This window comes from Amblyomma americanum, chromosome 6 (assembly GCF_052857255.1).
Source record: "Amblyomma americanum isolate KBUSLIRL-KWMA chromosome 6, ASM5285725v1, whole genome shotgun sequence".
Lineage (NCBI taxonomy): Eukaryota > Metazoa > Arthropoda > Arachnida > Ixodida > Ixodidae > Amblyomma > Amblyomma americanum.
In genome coordinates this window covers 73,579,063-73,597,354 of record NC_135502.1, presented here as the reverse complement: position 1 = coordinate 73,597,354, position 18,292 = coordinate 73,579,063, and the positions used below count along the sequence as shown (strand labels likewise).

General features: G+C 48.3%; 1 protein-coding gene across 3 annotated transcripts in view; it reads right to left on the bottom strand.

The window, feature by feature from the left end:
* LOC144093691 (irregular chiasm C-roughest protein-like) overlaps positions 1 to 18,292 on the bottom strand; it is a 333,374-nt gene that overhangs the window by 130,693 nt on the left and 184,389 nt on the right. The window contains exon 1 of one of the 3 annotated variants that reach the window (XM_077627284.1): positions 4,665 to 5,212. The exons of the other annotated variants lie outside the window; for them this stretch is intronic. The gene's annotated coding sequence lies outside the window, so the exon portion shown is untranslated. Of the gene's footprint in view, positions 1 to 4,664; positions 5,213 to 18,292 lie in introns of those variants that run through there. 3 annotated transcript variants of the gene reach the window in all.

Here is an 18,292-nt window from a genome sequence, read left to right as displayed (position 1 = left end):
ATAAATCGCAAAGCACGATACACAAGAGGTCAAGGGTAAACGAAAAGGTAAACAGGCCCCAGCATCACTAAATTGTACGAGAGATTGTTGTTTCCTCTTTTTTTTTTTCAATGGGTAAACGTTAAAGTTTTGCGTTATTGGGCGTGGCAGCACTGATATCTGTTGAGCAAAAATATGGATTAAAACGTGTCTTGTCAGGAAAATTCCGAGAACGACAAACAGTCCGACAACATTGCCGCATTAACTAGTCTTCCCTTAGGTGGCCACGATTGTCTCTATCTCGATGCAGTTCGATTTACTAACTATTTCGGAAAAAATTTACTATTTCGGAAAAAACCGCACCAGCTTAACCTTCATTTATAGTATTGCTGGTTGACCTATCACGTTGACCAAAACAACGGCCCCCGGTCGCAAGTCTCAGTCGACACAAACACCGCACTGTTCCCGCCACACGTGTCCTTGTTGCGCATTCGGTGTTTGCGATGGCGCCTGCGGCCTGCCGCAACAATATGAATTTGATGCCGCAAGGAGAGGCTGGAGTGATCGTGACTCTGTAGACGCTGTCTACTTCTTCTCCAAGCATAGACTACACCGTGTAACCATCATGTGTTTATAAACAGCAGGAGAATCGAATGCCCTACATGGCACCTTCACCTCACCGCTAGCGATAACCACGCAAACACCTCTCAGTGTGAGCGCAAACACACCTCTACCGACTGCGCTCAGTGGGGCAACATATTCAACATGAAAACCCAACTACAGCATAAGGCGCGCTATCCTGAAACTGAGCGCGTTAAGAGATAAAAAGCTTCGGGCCACGAGCAGCGACTCGTTCGGAGCGCTTATATAGCACTACACGGCATATTCGCACCCGGAAATTCCTGGAGCTTCGCGAGGCGGCCGCACTGAAGCAAGCAGGGTCATACGCGGCGCGAGCAGAGTACACTGCAGCAAATCTGCGGCTCGGTTGGTCGGACCGAATCCGATTGAATAGTGACCAGCGATGCTTTTTTCTCTTTTTTTTCCGGCTTTCACGCAAGAACGAATGTGCGCGCGTGCGGCTTACCACTAAAACTCGCCAGGCTGGAGGCAGCGCAGTCCGCCGCGGAAAGAACAGAAAGAAGAACCTACAGCGCGAGTTCAATGCTCTAGAGACGCGGTCAGACAAGCTTTGCACTCTATGTACCCCCCCCCCCTCCCCCCCCCCTGCAGTGCATTCGACTTTCCTTCGCGTTAAACTTCGGGCGCCGAGGCGATAAAACCTGCGCCACCTTAGCGCTCCCCGGAAGTGTAGTTGTAGTAGGGACGTCTCTACACGCGTGCATAGGTATTCAGGTAGGGGAAGGAGTGATTTACGCGAGCGTACTATGGGGGCACTTAAGACTTACTTGCCAGCGAAAGTCTAACCTGATAAGGCCCTTTGGAGCAAAGTGAAAATAATGACTTCGAAACGTGTCGCGTGGGAGAGGAGCTGCGTTCGGAACGTTTATTTATTTATTTTTTTCAGCTCGTCTGTATTCGACAATGGTAGAAGTGGTCTTGTAGTATAGAGCTAAACGCCTCGCGACTGTTGTTTATGCGTAGAGAATAAAGTGATAAAAGATTGAAGTCACCTTGAGGGAAAAGAACGGTACCTTCGACGCGGATAACAAAAATTTTAATGAACCAGAAAAAATAAATAGGAAAGTGTGCAGCATGCGCAGCGTTGCGTTGGAAGCTTCGCACCTCGGTCGTCATACAGGGAATTCTAGCTTAAAAATTGGTCGCGGTCCCACTACAATAATTTTCTTTTCTATGCTTGTGTAGTGTTGAGAATGTTGAGAATACGAGCCACCTTTTCTTCTTTTTCGTCTACCATAATCAGTTTTCAGCCGCCGCGGTACTCATTAGTTATGGCGCCCGGCTGCTGGCCCGAAAGACGCGGGTTCGATCCCGGCCACGGCGGTCGAATTTCGATAGAGGCGCAATTCAAGAGGCCTGTGTACTGTGTCATGCCAGTGCACGTTAAAGAATCCAAGGTGGTCGAAATTATCCGGAGCCCTCTACTACGGCGTTCCTCATAGCTGGAGTCGCTGTAAGACGTTAAACCCCACAAACCAAACCAAACCATGAAGAATTTTTACATTTCAGCAGCATCATCCTTAGCTGATGACCACCAGACCACACGCGCTTCAACAGCTTTTTAGGTCACAAATGAAAGAAATGAAAGGCGTTGTGAAGGCTGCACAGTGTGGGTGAGCGCACAAATCAGTTTGTGAGAGAAGGGATGAAGCGGTTAGAAAGGAGCAACCAACATGGAGCGAAAAACGAGATTTCGAAAAATGCCATGATAAGCGTGCGGTGCGTTCTTTTTACTGTTATTTATAGTTGTTCTGGCATACAGATCCAACAAAAACAAACACTTTAAGAGATGAAAGAACGGTCTGCAACTTCCATCATAGCGGTTCCAAAGCCTTCTTTTTCAGAAAGGAAAATGCAAAATAAATACCCTAAAAAGATAAGCAAAAAGAAAATAATGTATACAGACAATGAAGGAACAGCAGGAGTCATACAGTGCAAACAAAATAAAGCACATCCATGCAGCCAGTCAGTCATAACCGTTCCGCATTTCGCTCTCTGTATTCAAAAGCGTTTGCTATGATTTAACTTTACAGAGCGGGGCACTCAGTCAAACAGAGATGGAAGAAATAGAGTAAGGCACGTGTTCAAACATGCGCTCCGGGCAATGTTGTTTCATCCGGTAGGGCATTTACCACATTTGTAGTAGAAAAAAGAAAAGACATTCAGCATCCGAAAGTGCAGTAAAGTTTGCGAGCTGTACGAAGAGAAACGCAGCGTGAGTGTTGTGTTTCCATAATCCATATTCAGGGCAGCAGTATTTACTTGGAAAGATCTCCATAGTAAGTCATCCACGAAAGACCACGCAGTATAAAGCTGTGGTTATAAACGACCAACTGTATTGATTAGGGAACCACATATGGGTTATTAATGGTTGGTGGATCTGTTTATATCGCGTATTATGTCACTAATATCAGACACGCATTGGAGCAGCTGAAAGCAAGACGCGAGCTGAAGTGGACTGCGCGAAAACTTGGAGCAAGAAATTGGTTTCATATCAGAAGGCGAAGTACGCAGGGCTGACTATTTGCTATTTTGTCTGTGCTCGTGTCAGAAAGAGCTACAAATAGAGAAGACTGCTGATAACTTTTTGTTAGTGAACCATGAACCTCCTAATAAGCGATATGCGCAACAACAATACATTTGATACAACGAAGTGCCTAATTTCCATTTTTGATTTTCCCCCATCCCTGTTGTGTCGTCCTTTCCTTGCTAGGTGCTATTGACGCAGATGCTTCAAAGCCTTTTCCTTCCCCTTTCCCAAGCTTTTACCACAAAAGATGCAATGAATATTATGGAGATTTCAGCACCGAAGATTACCAGTGATATTCGCACAAAAATAAATTTCTGAGGAAAGGAAATGGCGCAGTAATTGTCTCACATATCTCGGTAGACACCCGAACCGCGCCGTAAGGGAAGGGAAGAAGGTGGGATGCAATATTTTGTCGCTGATGTTTTTACATTTAACAATATTTATATAATAATTGGTTTTTGGGGAAAGGAAATGGCGCAGTATCTGTCTCATATATCAGCGGACACCTGAACCGCGCCGTAAGGGAAGAGATACGGGAGGGAGTGAAAGAAGAAAGGAGGAAAGAGGTACCGTAGTGGAGGGCTCGGAAATAATTTCGACCACCTGGGGATCTTTAACGTGCACTGACATCGCACAGCACACGGGCGCCTTAGCGTTCTGCCTCCATAAAAAACGCAGCCGCCGCGGTCGGGTTCGAACCCGACCGCGGCGGCTGCGTTTATAAACCGGTATTTTGCACGCACATGCATACATCCATGTGCGTGCACACACACGAATAGTTTTGAAGCCGTGCCAGAAGTTGGCTGTAACCGCTCCGAAACAAACAGCGGTTAAGCGAGTTTATGTTTCCTCCTGAAGTCGTGTTTATTCGCCTCAAATTAGCTCCAGTGGAAACCTTAACTCTTCATGTTGGTTTAGCTGAGCGGAAGTTTCAGAGAACCGTGTTTTGAGGAGAACGCTTGGTAACACAGTAACAAAAACTAACCAGGGAAGTGCGGTCAAAAATCAATAAATCGCTACTGGCCCGTGTTACGCTTAGCGGAACAAAAGTTATGTAGGCGCGCAAATGTTTCCGACTACGTGATGAAATATACAGCGGACAACTATGAAGTTTAGGCAATGTGCTTTCAAATTCGTTGCTGAAATTCGAAAGATTGTTACGAATAATTGAAATCTCAAATGCAAATTTCTGAAACATTAGTGCGCCTTACTCTGTGCCTTCAGAATGGAGACCTGAAACAGTCATGTTTGTTGACCGAGAAGCCCCATAGCAATAACCTTTATCTTCCTTTCCCATGTTTGGATTTTTGTTTTTGGTACAGGTGAGCACCTGGGATTTGAAAATAAGAAAAAGGGCATTAGCAGGGATCATCACTACTGTGCGTTGGGTGTTGAGGTAGAGGCCCATAAATGAAAGGTGCTTTGTGTACTGAAAGTCGAAAAACGCCCCGCCTCTTTTAAACAAGTAAGCGAAAACATCTACAGAGCTAAGCTGAATTCTGATGACACTCACCATTCCAGATCCGTCGCGCGGCAGGCGAGGAGGAAACCTGGACAGGGCCAGAAAGGACTTCCCCAAAAGGTAGTCAAAACGTGGGCGTGGTGCACAAGTGGGGTGGAATTTTTTCTCCACGTTCCAGAAAGAAGCTCGATCAGCGTTCCCGAATAATCCAAAAGCACAGTCCGGGACTCCAAGTCAGGAACAAGCCGAACACTCCGGAAACGGGAGACGAGTCGAAACCTTCAAGCCGACTGTTCTCTCCTCACGGAAACGTGTCACGAGAGCGAAGCGAAGCCCCCACCGGGGCTGTCCAGGCGACAACCACGTGCGTGCGGTAGGGACGCCGCACAGAGAGCGGCGACGACTTGGGACGGTTTCGAGAGCGTCTGCGCCCCGCCGTGTAAAGCGAGAGGAGAGCGTCTGGCCCGCGCGCGCGCAGACACAGCGAGGAGCCTCTTGAACGGCGGCAAGCAGAGCGACTTTCTCCGCGGGATGCGCGGGAGCAGGATGCCGACTAGCTCGGCCGCAGGCGCGCGCTCTCGCGAACTGCCGCGGCGGCTGTTCTTGCACAGACGGCGGCGCGTCTCCCCGGGTCACATGGCCGGCGGCGCGCGACCCTCCCTCACTTTTCCCTCTCCCATTCTCCTCCTCTCTTACGATCCTCCTCTTCCTCCAGCTCGTCTAGCCAGGCGAGGAACGAAAGCAAAACAGCGCGCCGGAGTGCGCGCCGAGTGAGATCGGGACGCAGAAGCGAGGGTGAAGCTATATAAGGTTAACTATTGTTGGGAGTGCCTTGGAAATGAGAAACCGGAAAGGCTGGTCAAAACGCTAATCAGAATTCATTGCGCGCAAGTGCCTCCGAACTACAAGCAGTTCTGCGTTGAAGTTGGCGTTGACAGGCTTCCTAAATGCTCAAAGATTACTTGAAAGCCGCGGTGTTTTTCTCGAGTCTCAAGATTTCGCGGCCAATGAAAAAATGTTAGCCTTCTTTCAGCGAATATCGTTCCCGGATAGCAAGGCTACCAAACGCTAGCTGATTAGTGCGAGCAAACGTTGTGAGACGCCGCCGAGTACTTGAGAGTGCACTCGAGTGACCTGATTGCTTTTCGAAAGAGTGCTCGAAAAAAAAGAAAAAAATACAAGCACCAGAGAGACCGCAGTTTTATGTGACAGATTATAAAGAGACAACCATCTCGATCAGGAATGACTGCTTCATGTGATTGAATCAGGAATGACTGCTTCAGTGGACAGGCAATGAAGGGGTGGTGTAGGTGGAAAGTGAAAAAAGATGATTTATGTGGAGAAAGGAGTCTGAGGAGAAACGATTGAAAACAAACGATAAATCGTTGGTTAAAACTGCACAGACAAGAGAGATTCGTCTCTCTGATAAACCTACACTGAATATTTTATGCGAAACTTATCCAGCTGTTGAGACCGCCGGAAGCAGGGTGAAAGAAAACTTTATCAGCAAAAAAAAAAGTCACTGCTCGAAAATTTAGAGTGCGGTGCTTTTCTTCGCTCAGCGTTCCTACAAGACTTGTTTCGACAGCAACGGAACCAAAGATAGATGAAAATTTTGACAGAAAACTGCAGTGTCATCGAGGTAATTGTGATTAGGGTTTCAGGCAGCGGCAACCTTGTGTATATTAATCTATATACCGAAAAGAAAAAAAGGAGAATATGAGACATATGGCAGAAAACTAAACAAGCGATTCATGACCTCAAAGCAGTTCTTCAAATACATATTCATACACCTATATATCGCCCTGACGGGCATTACAGTGGAATGCGGAAGGGGTGGGCGGCATAGGAAAACAAAACAGAAACGTTGCACAAAAGTTGCAGTAACTGAAAACACAAAAGGCATGGGTGGAAGAAATTAAATGATTAACATAAATTAAAAGGCGCTATAAGAGAACAGAGACGGAACATAAGGCGTCTCTCGCGCGAGGTTCTCTGGGGCTGTTGAATTTTTGCCGTTCGTGGCTTCGTGACAAGACAGGGTGGTTCCTACGATGACGAGGCAAAAGAGGGGAGGTTGCGGGGAGCACGAGCCGGAGGTGGCAAGGGGGGAAGAGGAACAACTTCCGGCACGGACAACGCCGAGCGGCGGAAACGACGGGCGCGGCGGCGACAGTCTCCCGCTTACTTCCGGAAACACTTTCTGCTCGCTCGCTTGTTTTGCATGTTCGGTGCCTGCTTTCCTCACATCTCTCGGTTTTTCCCCGCTGTCTCCGCTCCTGACAACCACTGTCCAGCGACTTTCTGTCGCCGGACCTCCGCTCTCCCCGCCACATCAGGCGTGTAGCTGTCCACTGTAATTGAAATAAAAACAAAATGACATCGAGGACGTCGCCTGATTTGTGACCTACAGCGACTCAGAAATGGCGCGAAGCTCCTCCATTGTCTCTTAGCACGTTCGGATGAGACTCGTAGAGAGAGCATAGCCGAGAAGAGAAGGCGGCCAGTTCTGCATTTCAGATTCATCAGCGGCGACGCAGAACAGCGGCACAAAATAACAGCCACTGATTTTTTTTTATAGCGTAGAGTTCTTTCTATCGCGCGCCGTTCAGCCTTGACCCGAAAAGCGGAAACGCTGAGCAAAGCCAGTGACCGGGAAAAATGTGATGTCCTCAGAGGTGCGATATGCAGGACAACTCGTGAGATCGCACGAAGCTATGGTTGGCAGCCGTGTATGATGAGATGCCCACTTGAGCTCTGATCGGACAGGTGTCTCCAGCAATTAAGGACGGTACGCATGCAGACTGAGGCCTGAAAAAACACAAATCAATGCTATATAAGCTCTCTCACTTTTTCAATTCAACGCTTGTTTTTCATTGGCTAAGCAGGGACAACTGTTCATGACACTGACATCGTGCACATTTAGTTAAGTTGTATTTTTTCGTATAACGAATTGTTCCGACAGTTTAAATTTTAAACATCGTAAGCTCGTCTTTTCTGCAACTTTCAAAATTAATGTCTTACTTCTAAATATTAATATGTTTAAGAAAGAAAAACTGTCGGTGCAGCAAACGCAGCCAAACATCTTCCTTAACATTCGTACCAATTTGCACAGCGTTGGAGAAGCATCGATACCTGGGAATTTACGGTCGCTGAATCCGAAAGAAAGCCAAATATCCACTAAGTATAGCGAAAAACAAACGATGAAAAAAGGAGCAAAGAGTTAAACGAAGGTTTTATCGCATTAGGAAAAGGTGTTGATTAAATGGCTGGCCATAAACGTGTGTCGGGTACCTGATGGAGGCGTTAAAAGCCAGGGTGAGAATGAACTTAAGGGAATTAATACCGTCTCTCTTTTTTTTTCTGTGTTTGGACGCATGCTGCCTTTTTAGCACGCAGAGGACAAGGTCTGCGTGAGAAATGAGTACTTTCGGATAGTTTTGTAAAATCAATCCTTTCTCCGCGGGAAAATTGAAACCAAAGACAAGTATATTGGCAACAAACTTTTGCGACTGCGGTGAGGTAATCATGACGTGCGATAACGATAAAACCGAAGGCGTTGTACGGGTTAACAACTTTTTTTTTCTTTTTCAAGAATTATTGAAGACCATAGGACTTAATGTTTTCAAGAAGATTTTGACTGCGAGGAAAACCAGAAACGAAAATGGTCTGGCTTTTTATTTGTACCAACAAAGTAATGGCAAACAGAAAACCACACTGTAGGATCTTTCTGTGCGAAGAATTGAAAGAAGCTGAGAGAGCGCAGTACGAGGATTCTGAACCCTCGAACACATGTAAAATTCAACGGAGGCGATTTTCGTGACACAGCGAGCTATGGCTGACACCGCGAGCTGATTATGCGAAAGCATGTCGGAAACAAAAATACAGAAAAAAAAAGATATAAAGACAGATATACACACAACCCTTTTAGCATCGACACCGCTGTTACTCTCTACTCGTTCAAGGAAGTATACGACGTTGAGAGGAAAGCAAAGAGAAATATATTGCTACCATAACGGTAAACACCTCTGAACAGTTCGCTGTTTTGGGAGCCAGCTGCTACAAAACAGAGTTGTTTTGAGGCCGCGTTCTTGCGCGCATGACATGCTCATCAGAAACTCGTTGATGGCGCGAAAGGAATGAAACAGCCGGGAGAAAAAAACGACAAAAAGAAGGTCTCCCGCTGCGTCGTTATGCCAAAATTCTATCTTCTCGCAATCTCACTGCATGGCGCTCCTTGTTCAACTTCTCGCGTGGCTCTCTGCGTCTCGTACCGCCCGCCGCCTTCGGAAACATATTCAGCGCGCCCCATACATTACGTAGCTTCTGGACTCTGGGGCCTCCGTGCGCCCAGATATTGCATTTCTCCCCAGTTTCTCTTAAGTACCGCACCAAGCGCATGCGCACAGTTTTCTTTCACGCGCACTCTTTGCTTTGCTTTTTTTTCACGCGACTTGCGCTGTTTTGTGTGCTACTACACGTGCCCTTATCTCCTTTGTCTAGCTCGCTTTTCGCGCCGCGCGCCAGCATTGAAATTAGCATAGTTTTGCATTCCGGCTTCTGCCTCTCCCCCGCAGCGCGCTCGCAAGAGAACGCACGAGACGCCCATTATGTCTAGCGACGGGTCGCTTATGCACCCACGCTTGTATTCTTCGTGCCACGACGGGATGAGTGTGCGTGCGCATAAGAACAGAGTCGGGGGTGGGATGCTAGGCATCCACCCTTGCAGCTTCGGCCTAAGTACCTTGGCTCCCCGTGTTGCTTGTTCTCTCGTCTTGCTCCATGACCCCCAACAGAGCGGGGAGGAGACCTAAGGGGAAATTCATTACTGAACGCTGACTCTCTCTCTCCCCTCACCACACCACCACGTCTTCGCCCCGGGAAAGAAGCGGACGAAATGCACGCAGGCTAAACGAGACAACCCGCGTTGCGTTCAACGACAGTGCTTCTCAATGGCGGGCCGTGCAAACACGATCGCCTCGGCGACGAATTCTGCCTTGAAAAAGCGCGCGCCCCGTTAGCGTTCACACTCCAGCACGCCCGCACAGCCCTTTTGTTTACTGGCGCTATGTCTGCGCGGTACGCGTGGGTGTGAAAACAAGGGCCAAATGCGAGGTTAATACTGGGAAGCCGCTAGGAGGAGCTTCCTGAAAGAATGAAGATAATGATAGAGAGAATCAGGAAGTTCGATGAATATGCAGCGAGCAGGCCGAGCAGGCCCGTCCCCCGTAGCTTTGGAACTAGAAAAAAGAAAAACAGCCCATATTATATTCCCGTTTGGTCGTCAGTCTGAATTGTTAATTGCTCTCCGAAATTTTCCTAAGTTTGTTCTACGTTTCTGTTTTCGTACAGGAAATATTTAGTGCCTTCCTAAGTTATACTGATCACGTGTTTGTTAACGCATAAAATGCAAGGTCTTAGATGACGGAAGAAGAAAAAGGTGAAAGCGTCAACGAACTCTTCCTTGACAGAAGTAGTTGCTTGCACAGGTTCGAACGAGGACATTACGTCACCTAAATATAAGGGCTCCATACTCATGCTCTAGTGGATTTCATATTTTGCCGCCTAAATCAGCGTCTTGTCATCCGATGTAGAAACAAAAGAAACGAGTAAAAATACACCTACAACCACCCTAATTTCACTTGTCGGTGCTCTGACACTTTTTTTCTGCTGCCGAAGCGGATATCTACTCAATTTTATTCACACAGAACCACCGAAGGTCACAGCGCACAAGACCTTCCTTTCTGCGCCATGTCGCAACCATTCTTGTCCAAGGCGACAGAGCCGTCAGAAACATTACCCCTGCAACAAGATATAGCTTGAGCGCGTTCTTAGCCGTCACGGGGCTAAACGTTTCTTTTTTTTTTTTAAGACGGCCCGGAGAAACCCGAATCAAATCGCGCGACGAAGCTGCACAGGCGTCGCATTCGGTTTTCTTTCTCCCGAGCTGTACTCGTTCGCCCTCTGGAACGTTCCTTGCACTTCCAACTTTCCGCTCTTCATTTCGCTCTTTTCTTTCTATCTTCCGTACCCCGCCCGCGCCAACATTTTCTGGTTATCGTTTCAAAAAGGCGGAATGGCTCAAAATACGTGCCCAGAAAAGAAAGCTATCAAGAACAAGCGAGCGATCGTGGGTAGAGGAGCGGCGATAGAGGAAGCAGCAAAGCACACAAACAACGAAACACCTCATTTCATTTCGGCAATCGTGTTTCCGGCTTCAATCTTTATTTATCCAGCGCCCCGAGTTTTTTTCCGGCTCGTTTTTCTTTATCCAAGCGGCTGCGCCGTCCGGCTCTGCGCTGCCGTGTAAAGGGAGAAGAAGCCCAACGTAAGCGCTCACTCCCTCTCCTCCCCCAGAGAACTCGCACACATACATACATCGGAACAAATATACACGCTCACAGAAACACGGACAGCGCAGTGCTCGTGGAGGCTTTGCAGAACGCTGCTGGGCTCCCGGCCTTGCAGCGAGCGAAAGTGAAGTCGTTCCCAAGAAAGATGGAAGGAAAAAAAAAAGAAGGACGTGGAAACGGGAGGGAAAAGGAATAAGGGAAGAGCAGAACCAGTGATGCCTACAAGCCCGCACTTCCAGAAGCCTTCTCCCCAAAAGAAACGGGTTTAAGGGACTTGGCGCGCCAGAAAGTGGAAGGAGAGGAGAGGGAAGATAAAAAAAAAGGCAAGCGGTCTATAACTCGGGAACGGAAAAGGTTAGTGGAGAGCGACGGGTTGGATGGGCGAGGCATTCGCAGAGCAAATTTGAAGTAGAGCGGCTGCTCCTCTGTTTGTATCAATTGTCGCGAAGCGGCAGGGAAAGTGGGCCGCGTCAAGCTCAAAGCCAAGCCAAGTAAGTCAGCGAGGAAGTGAGGCCAACGTGGACTGAAAATGGATTCTGGCGCAAACGAGCGGCAACGACGGGAAATGGTTGGAGGTTAGCCTGCTTAGCTTAACCGTTTCCTGCGGGTGTGTGGAGGAAGAGGAGGTTATAAACATCACCTGGCGGTCAACATACAACCTGCAGGTTTGTATAGAAAGTAGGCTAGTGGCAGAGCAGGCTTGACGATTCATGTTAGGGACCAGTTAGCTAGCTGAATACCAGAACTTCGCCCCGAACTGATTCGTCCGTAACGTTTCAGTTAAGCGAACGTGACTGCCTTGAGGACTCTCCATATTCGGATAATACATTGCTCAGGCCTCTATATAATATGCCCCCCCCCCCCCCCCAACCACATTAGCAGGCCGCTTACGTAGAAGGCATTTGAGGTGGCATTACTAACACCGGATAGATAGTTTAACAAATTATAATCGGGCCAAAGTCGTTACCGAGCACCTCCATCCGCCATGGGTTTGTGCAGTAAATTTGCTTGTGATTTGTTGTTTTTCTTTCTTTGTCTCGGGAAGCAGCGGTATTCATTTGCTGCGCTCAAAAAGAGGCCGAACGCAGTACGTGAATGAGCCGGTAGATGGCACGCACGTCGTAACTCACGTCTCTGCCGGTTGGGTCGGCGATGAATATGTATGCCCCCACGTTAATGGTTCAAGTCGTCGGTGCTGACCAGCGAAGTTAGTAATGGTCATGTAACGCGACGCTGCCCACGGAGTGATGATACTTGACACTAGACTACTGAATGAAAAAAAAAAAGAGGGAAAGGACATAGTTTATATTGGGACAAAAAAAACAATAAAAATGTGCCCCAGCCCGCACAACTAAGAGGGAAAAGACAGGTAGCGTGCATATAGGTTGGACCCGAACTACCAAGAGAAATACTAAATGTGGGTCCGGCGGCAACTTGGCGCCTAATTTATTCCCTAGTCGTCAGCTGTGATTGCTCGCTATTGCGCAAGTTCTCGTTTCTGTTTGATAAACGTCGACGATATGTTGTTATTAATGGAACACACAATAGGAGGTCCGCAAGAACTCTGACTACAGATGTGTTCTTTATGATCTTCTCCTAATCAGCGCACCTTTGTACGCCATCGAAAATATCGCGCGCGCGGTGCGCTATAAATTTCCGAGAGCATAGCTACAGTCCATGACAAAAAAAAAATGCTGTCGATATGAATAGCAAGGCTAGATACTCAAAATTTGCGCGCCTGCCTCGTGAATATTCCAGCGCTGACGCTCAGGAAAACCGAGAAAATAGGTATATGTTGCCCAATGCAACGCAAACGTGCAACCTGTTGAGCTTGTGCAGGTTTCGCAGCGGTCGCATAGAGCCCTTAACTAGCCTATGCTATCAGTCTTCTATTCTTGCTCGCTCGAAACATAAATCACGATCTCAACGTGTAAAGCATGCTTTTTTGTTGTTTTCATGCACTTTTCGGTCTTGTCGTTCTCAACGATAATGAACAGACTTGTGGTAGTAGCGAGAAAACATATTGCAACCTGTTGGTGAAAAATCAGCTTTTTTTGTATGTGTGCGCATCGAGCACGCAAAATGCCCCAGCTTTTCTCTCTTGTTGCTGGGGTCGCTGTTGGTAAACGCCTGGACAAACAGAATGCAAGAACCCATTGATCACGCCAGCTTGTGTGTACACTGCTCGCGGTATTGCATTCTCGAAACCTCGCCTGTCCAAACTGAAGACACGACAAGAAAAAAAAAGAAGAAAACAAACACACCTCGTTTTTCTCCAGACGTGAGGCAACTGAGCCCTTACGTAACGGAGGAATAACACCGGCGGACGAAGGGCGGGGCAGGTTAACCAGAAAGGACGACGTCCTAACTTGCGAAGTTACACCACACTGCGCTGCTTGCTACAAAAGAGTCAACGAACGAGAAAGCGAAGCTCCTGGCGTTTCGATCGGTATAGCTTCTCAGACCCAACAGCGCGGCGAAAAGCGAGCCTCACAAATTGCAGCGAGCAATGCAAAGGTGGCGGCAGAAAGTGCATGGCGACTCCTTGGAGTGTCTCCAGCGAGGCGGCCCCTCCGTTTTCGGCCTCTCGAGCCGATCATCCGTTAGATTTCACAGCAGCGCTTTAACAATATCCCGCAGCGAGTCAGTTCGATACATTGCTATACACACTCGTCCTAGACGAGAACAAGCGACGAAGCGCGGTGGAGAACGAACTTCGATCCCGCCGAGGAAATGCAAGAAAGAAGGAAGAAAGAAATGGAGTTGCACAATCGAGGTGGTTGGTCAGCGTGAAACAAGTATAGAACAGGGGAATAAACGGGCTACCCCCCCTGCCCTCTCCTATCTTTCCGGCAGTCGGTTCTCGCTTTGTTCCTCATCTTTTTCTTTTCCCCGCCTTTCTTTTTTTCGGCCGCGCGATCCTCTTCGAAGGACATGTCGATTAAGCAGTTTCGCTCCTGACCGTCCGATCAGGTCGGTGGAAATTCAGTAGCTATAGCAGCAGCGGCGAGGAAGAATTGAGCTGCCGTTACTCGTCTCCTCTTCCTTTTTCTGCTGGCCCGAGAACTGTCCCCGAGGAGCGGAAATCGCCGGAACCGCGCCACACCACTGTGTTTTGTTGTTGCTTCGCTACTGCCGCGGCAGCCATCGCGGACACTTCCTTCTCATGGTTCCCCATTCTCCCTCCTCTCTCTTTCTCCTCCCCCTCTCACAGACCGCCTTATTCTCTTAACCTTGTCTTCCCATCTCCATCCAACACCAACCAACCGCGCTCGATGGACACTCGGGGGGCTCTCTTACCCTCCGCGGTAACCTGCTTTGCGGCCCTGAATCTTTTCCTTTCTCCCTTCACGTATCCTCTCTCCTCGCCTGCATGAAGAAGAAGACCGTGTTTACTGCTCGTTTTTCTGGCTCAGTATATGTATATCTGTACCAAGGGGCCTCTTTGCCTCCTTTTTGCCACGAAGACACTGATAACTTTCAATGAAGCATCGATCCGTACTGGATCAGGCTTAAACGCCAGCCTATAAGGACCACTCTTTGTCTTTTCGCATTCAAGTTTTTCTTTTCTTCTCGCTGTTATGAAGAGAGGAGACTTGCTAGCTCAGGGAAGGTCATTCGTAACAGCTAGTTTTCGACGTTTTTATTTATTTATTTTTTCTTACAGGAGGCCTTGCCCCGACTGAGAAAAAAAGGGCACGCGCATAAACGCGTTCTTCCATATGCCCGCAAAAATTGAAGTACCTTCGCTTCTCACACAACATATATTTATTTCCAATTGATACAAAATTCGAACGCTGTGATGCATCGCCGGTATACTGTGCCCCATCTCCGAACAATTGTGCAATGCATACTTTTTTTTCACCAGTGGCACTGCGTAATGAAATGAAGCGATTGAAAATTCGGCAAATTTGCAATACGTTATGCTCCTAGCGCAGGGCATGCAATTGGTCGCGCGTGTTGCAGCTATGCAGTGTGTACACGTAGCACCGTAGGGTGAAGCGTAGTATATGTATACCCTTGGTTACATAGCAAGTATACCTTCTCAACTCTTGATATTGTTTCTGCCTTATATAAAAGTGGTGCCCGCCGCATCAGTGGGTTTGCTCCCCCACGAACTAAATTTGCGTATATTGAGCGACCGATGTTTTTAAAGCGATAGCTTTAAGGGTTCCGTTCTGCAGAAAATCGGTCGACATCCGTGGTTGCGAGCGAAAAATCCGGATTGGTTGAAAATGTGGCTACGTCACACTTGTAGCAGCGGATTTGCAAAAAAAATGATTAAACCATTAGAAAAACTGGTGATTAGAAGTTCGCAACTTGACTGAAACGCCCTTAAAACATGTAAGTATACTAAAGTAAATGAATTGTGCTGAAAAGATAATTTTTCTTCCTCAGTCACCCGTCGCGGTGGCTCAGTGGTTAGGGCGCTCGGCTACTGATCCGGAGTTCCCGGGTTCGAACCCGACCGCGGCGGGTGCGTTTTTGTGGAGGCAAAACGCTAAGGCGCCCGTGTGCTGTGCGATGTCAGTGCACGTTAAAGATCCACAGGTGGTCGAAATTATACCGGAGCCCTCCGCTACGGCACCTCTTTCTTCCTTTCTTCTTTCACTTTCTCCTTTATCCCTTCCCTTACGGCAGGGTTCAAGTGTCGGCCAATATATGAGACAGATACTGCGCCATTTCCTTTCCCCCAAAACCAATTTTCAATGTCAGCGCACGTTAAAGATCCCCAGGTGCTCAAAATTATTCCGGAGCCCTCCACGGCACCGCTTTCTTCCTTTCTTCTTTCACTCCCTCCTTTATCCCTTCCCTTACGGCGCGGTTCAGGTGTCCGCCGACATGTGAGACAGATACTGCGCCATTTCCTCTCCTCAAAAACCAATTTATTATAATTTTATTTGACGATTCAAAACACACACACACACACACACACACACACACACACACACACACACACACACACACACACACACACACACACACACACACACACACACACACACACACGCACGCACGCACGCACGCACACACGCACGCGTGCTCATGCATGCACACACGCACGTTCATGCACGCACGCACGCACGCACGGAGACAGAGGAGCACACAACTGGACAAACGTGGACTCAGGGCATAATGCGGCGCTCGACGACGGAGAAGTAATTGAGAGAAGCAATGCGGGGCAGAGAGCTACACCGTCGCCCTGCACAGCGCGGCGGTAGCAGCCCACCACCGCACCGAGGCGGCTGCCGGCTCGCCGCGCGTCGCGGGGCCCGTTTTTCCGCAGACAAATCGGATTCGGAAGCGCTCGAGTGAGCCCAAGCGTGCCGCCATGAGCGCTGGGGAATTCCGCCGCCGCCGCTCGCATTTTAAGGCAAACACACGGCGGGCAGCCGAGGTCCCGCTGCGCCTGCCCGGCCGCGCCGCCTCGGTTGTACGCCGCGGTATATACACAGTGCGTTGCTGCTGCGCGCTGTCTCGACCTGGGCGAGAGAATTGAGAAGGAATGCGAAGAAGAGAAGAAAAAAAAAGAATGAGGTGAGGCGACGCAGCGGAGCGAAAGAGCGTAAGCGGCGCACTGGATTGCGCAACTTGAATTATACAACCGTGCTCCTATAGAAGCGAATAAAAGCGATAGAGAATTGCCCGAGATGGGGTTCTAGCTGTGACAGTGTCTGCTTGGGATGGCACTACCTCCGTGTGTGTGTGTGTATAAAAAGCGGCAGCGCTCATACAGAGCCTGTGCAGATGAGAAAAAAATTGTAATGAATACGTGTGTCTTACGCGCAACTGTGGGCAAAATCGGGCAGCTAGAATTCCTTTTTTTATGCTTCCTGATTTGGTTGATCTGCCTGCATAGACGAAGGCATCGATAAACGAAGAGCAACACCTACAGGTGGGCTTGTAGCTATACAAGACGATGTCGACGTACAAAAGATTAGCATGTGCGTTAAGTCAGCTTGCGTAGTTGTGAAATATACGAGCGGCTCTACGATCGAGCTTCACGCATGCAGTCTGCGTGAGCATTACTTTTCGGAATCAGCAATTCCGACAGCGACTGTAGGTCAACAGGTCATTTTTAAATGACACATCGCACACGTCCTGGGTTTAATCTCAGAAAGTAATAAAGACCGAACTGCTGAACTCCGCAGGGAAGACTCTCATTAGTACTTAGGAAAGAAAAAGCGTCACATGCGTCTATCTGAAATTGCGACCAAGGTCTAAAACAGCTTGTGGAGTTCGCTGACCTTTCCGCGAACTGGTCGGTCGTCTCATGTTCGCGAAGAAAGCAGCAACAGTGGGGTCGGAAGTCGCCAACAAAAGGGCCCGTCCCGTCTCTGCCTCCCCTTCGGGCGGCGGACGTCCTTGTTTACTCCGCACTGTCACGGACATAGCCCGTCTTCAGAAGCGTAACCATGTACAGCTGTCGACATGTGTTCATTGTCAAGGGGTTGCCGAGGCTTCGGGAATTCCCGAGATACGGCTGAGTATTAGCCGAGTGACCGTGAAACCCACTATTCCCGTAACGACCGTCTTCTTCTCTTTCGATGTTCTCTAAACAACTTTAGTGATCGTCTCGTCGGCATATGTTTGTCGCGTGTGCGAAAGAGATAGGAGAGTGGTGAAGGCTGTGCCGTGGGTGCCGTGGGAGAGGGTGGTCGCGTTTGTGCTGTTTGTGTATTTGATTGAAACCTCTCTTTTCCCAAATGTTTAATCAGCACTCTTTCCCCAATCTGTGATTAGTTGGCGGAAACCTTATTTTCCTTTCCCCAACCACTGATTGGCGAGGTGAGTCGATTGTTATCTTATTGGTTCCTGTCCCCGCTAAGGGCGGAGACAAAGGGTTTAAAAACAAGCGCTCTGGATTGAACGAGGGCTGAATTCGTCTGATCAACGGTTTAGTCAGGTAAATAGTTTTCTCCTTGCTTTGTTTCTTCTTGTTTTATTTATGTTGTAAATAAATAGTTAACCTTCTCCTTTCCTCGAGTAATGTGAATTTTTGTGAGTTAGAACCACCGGGTCATCAAGAAATCCCGATTTCATCATCAACAAGGTGTTTCCTCCCATCGCCACCTGAAGGGAGAAACTCAACTCAGCTCATGCGCGAGTTTTCACCGAAACTTTGGTAAAGCCAGCGTCGACCGCGCTAATATTCGCAGCTACTGCTGATAGGAGGAAATAAAAGGAAAGTGCACGAAAGCGCAATTTTGGGTTTAAGTGCATTCGCAGCCACGACGCATGTGTTCTTATACTTTCGACATTGAAACCATTAACGCCATAGCTCACACATAGTTGCGAACTGATAAACCACGCAAAGGAATGATA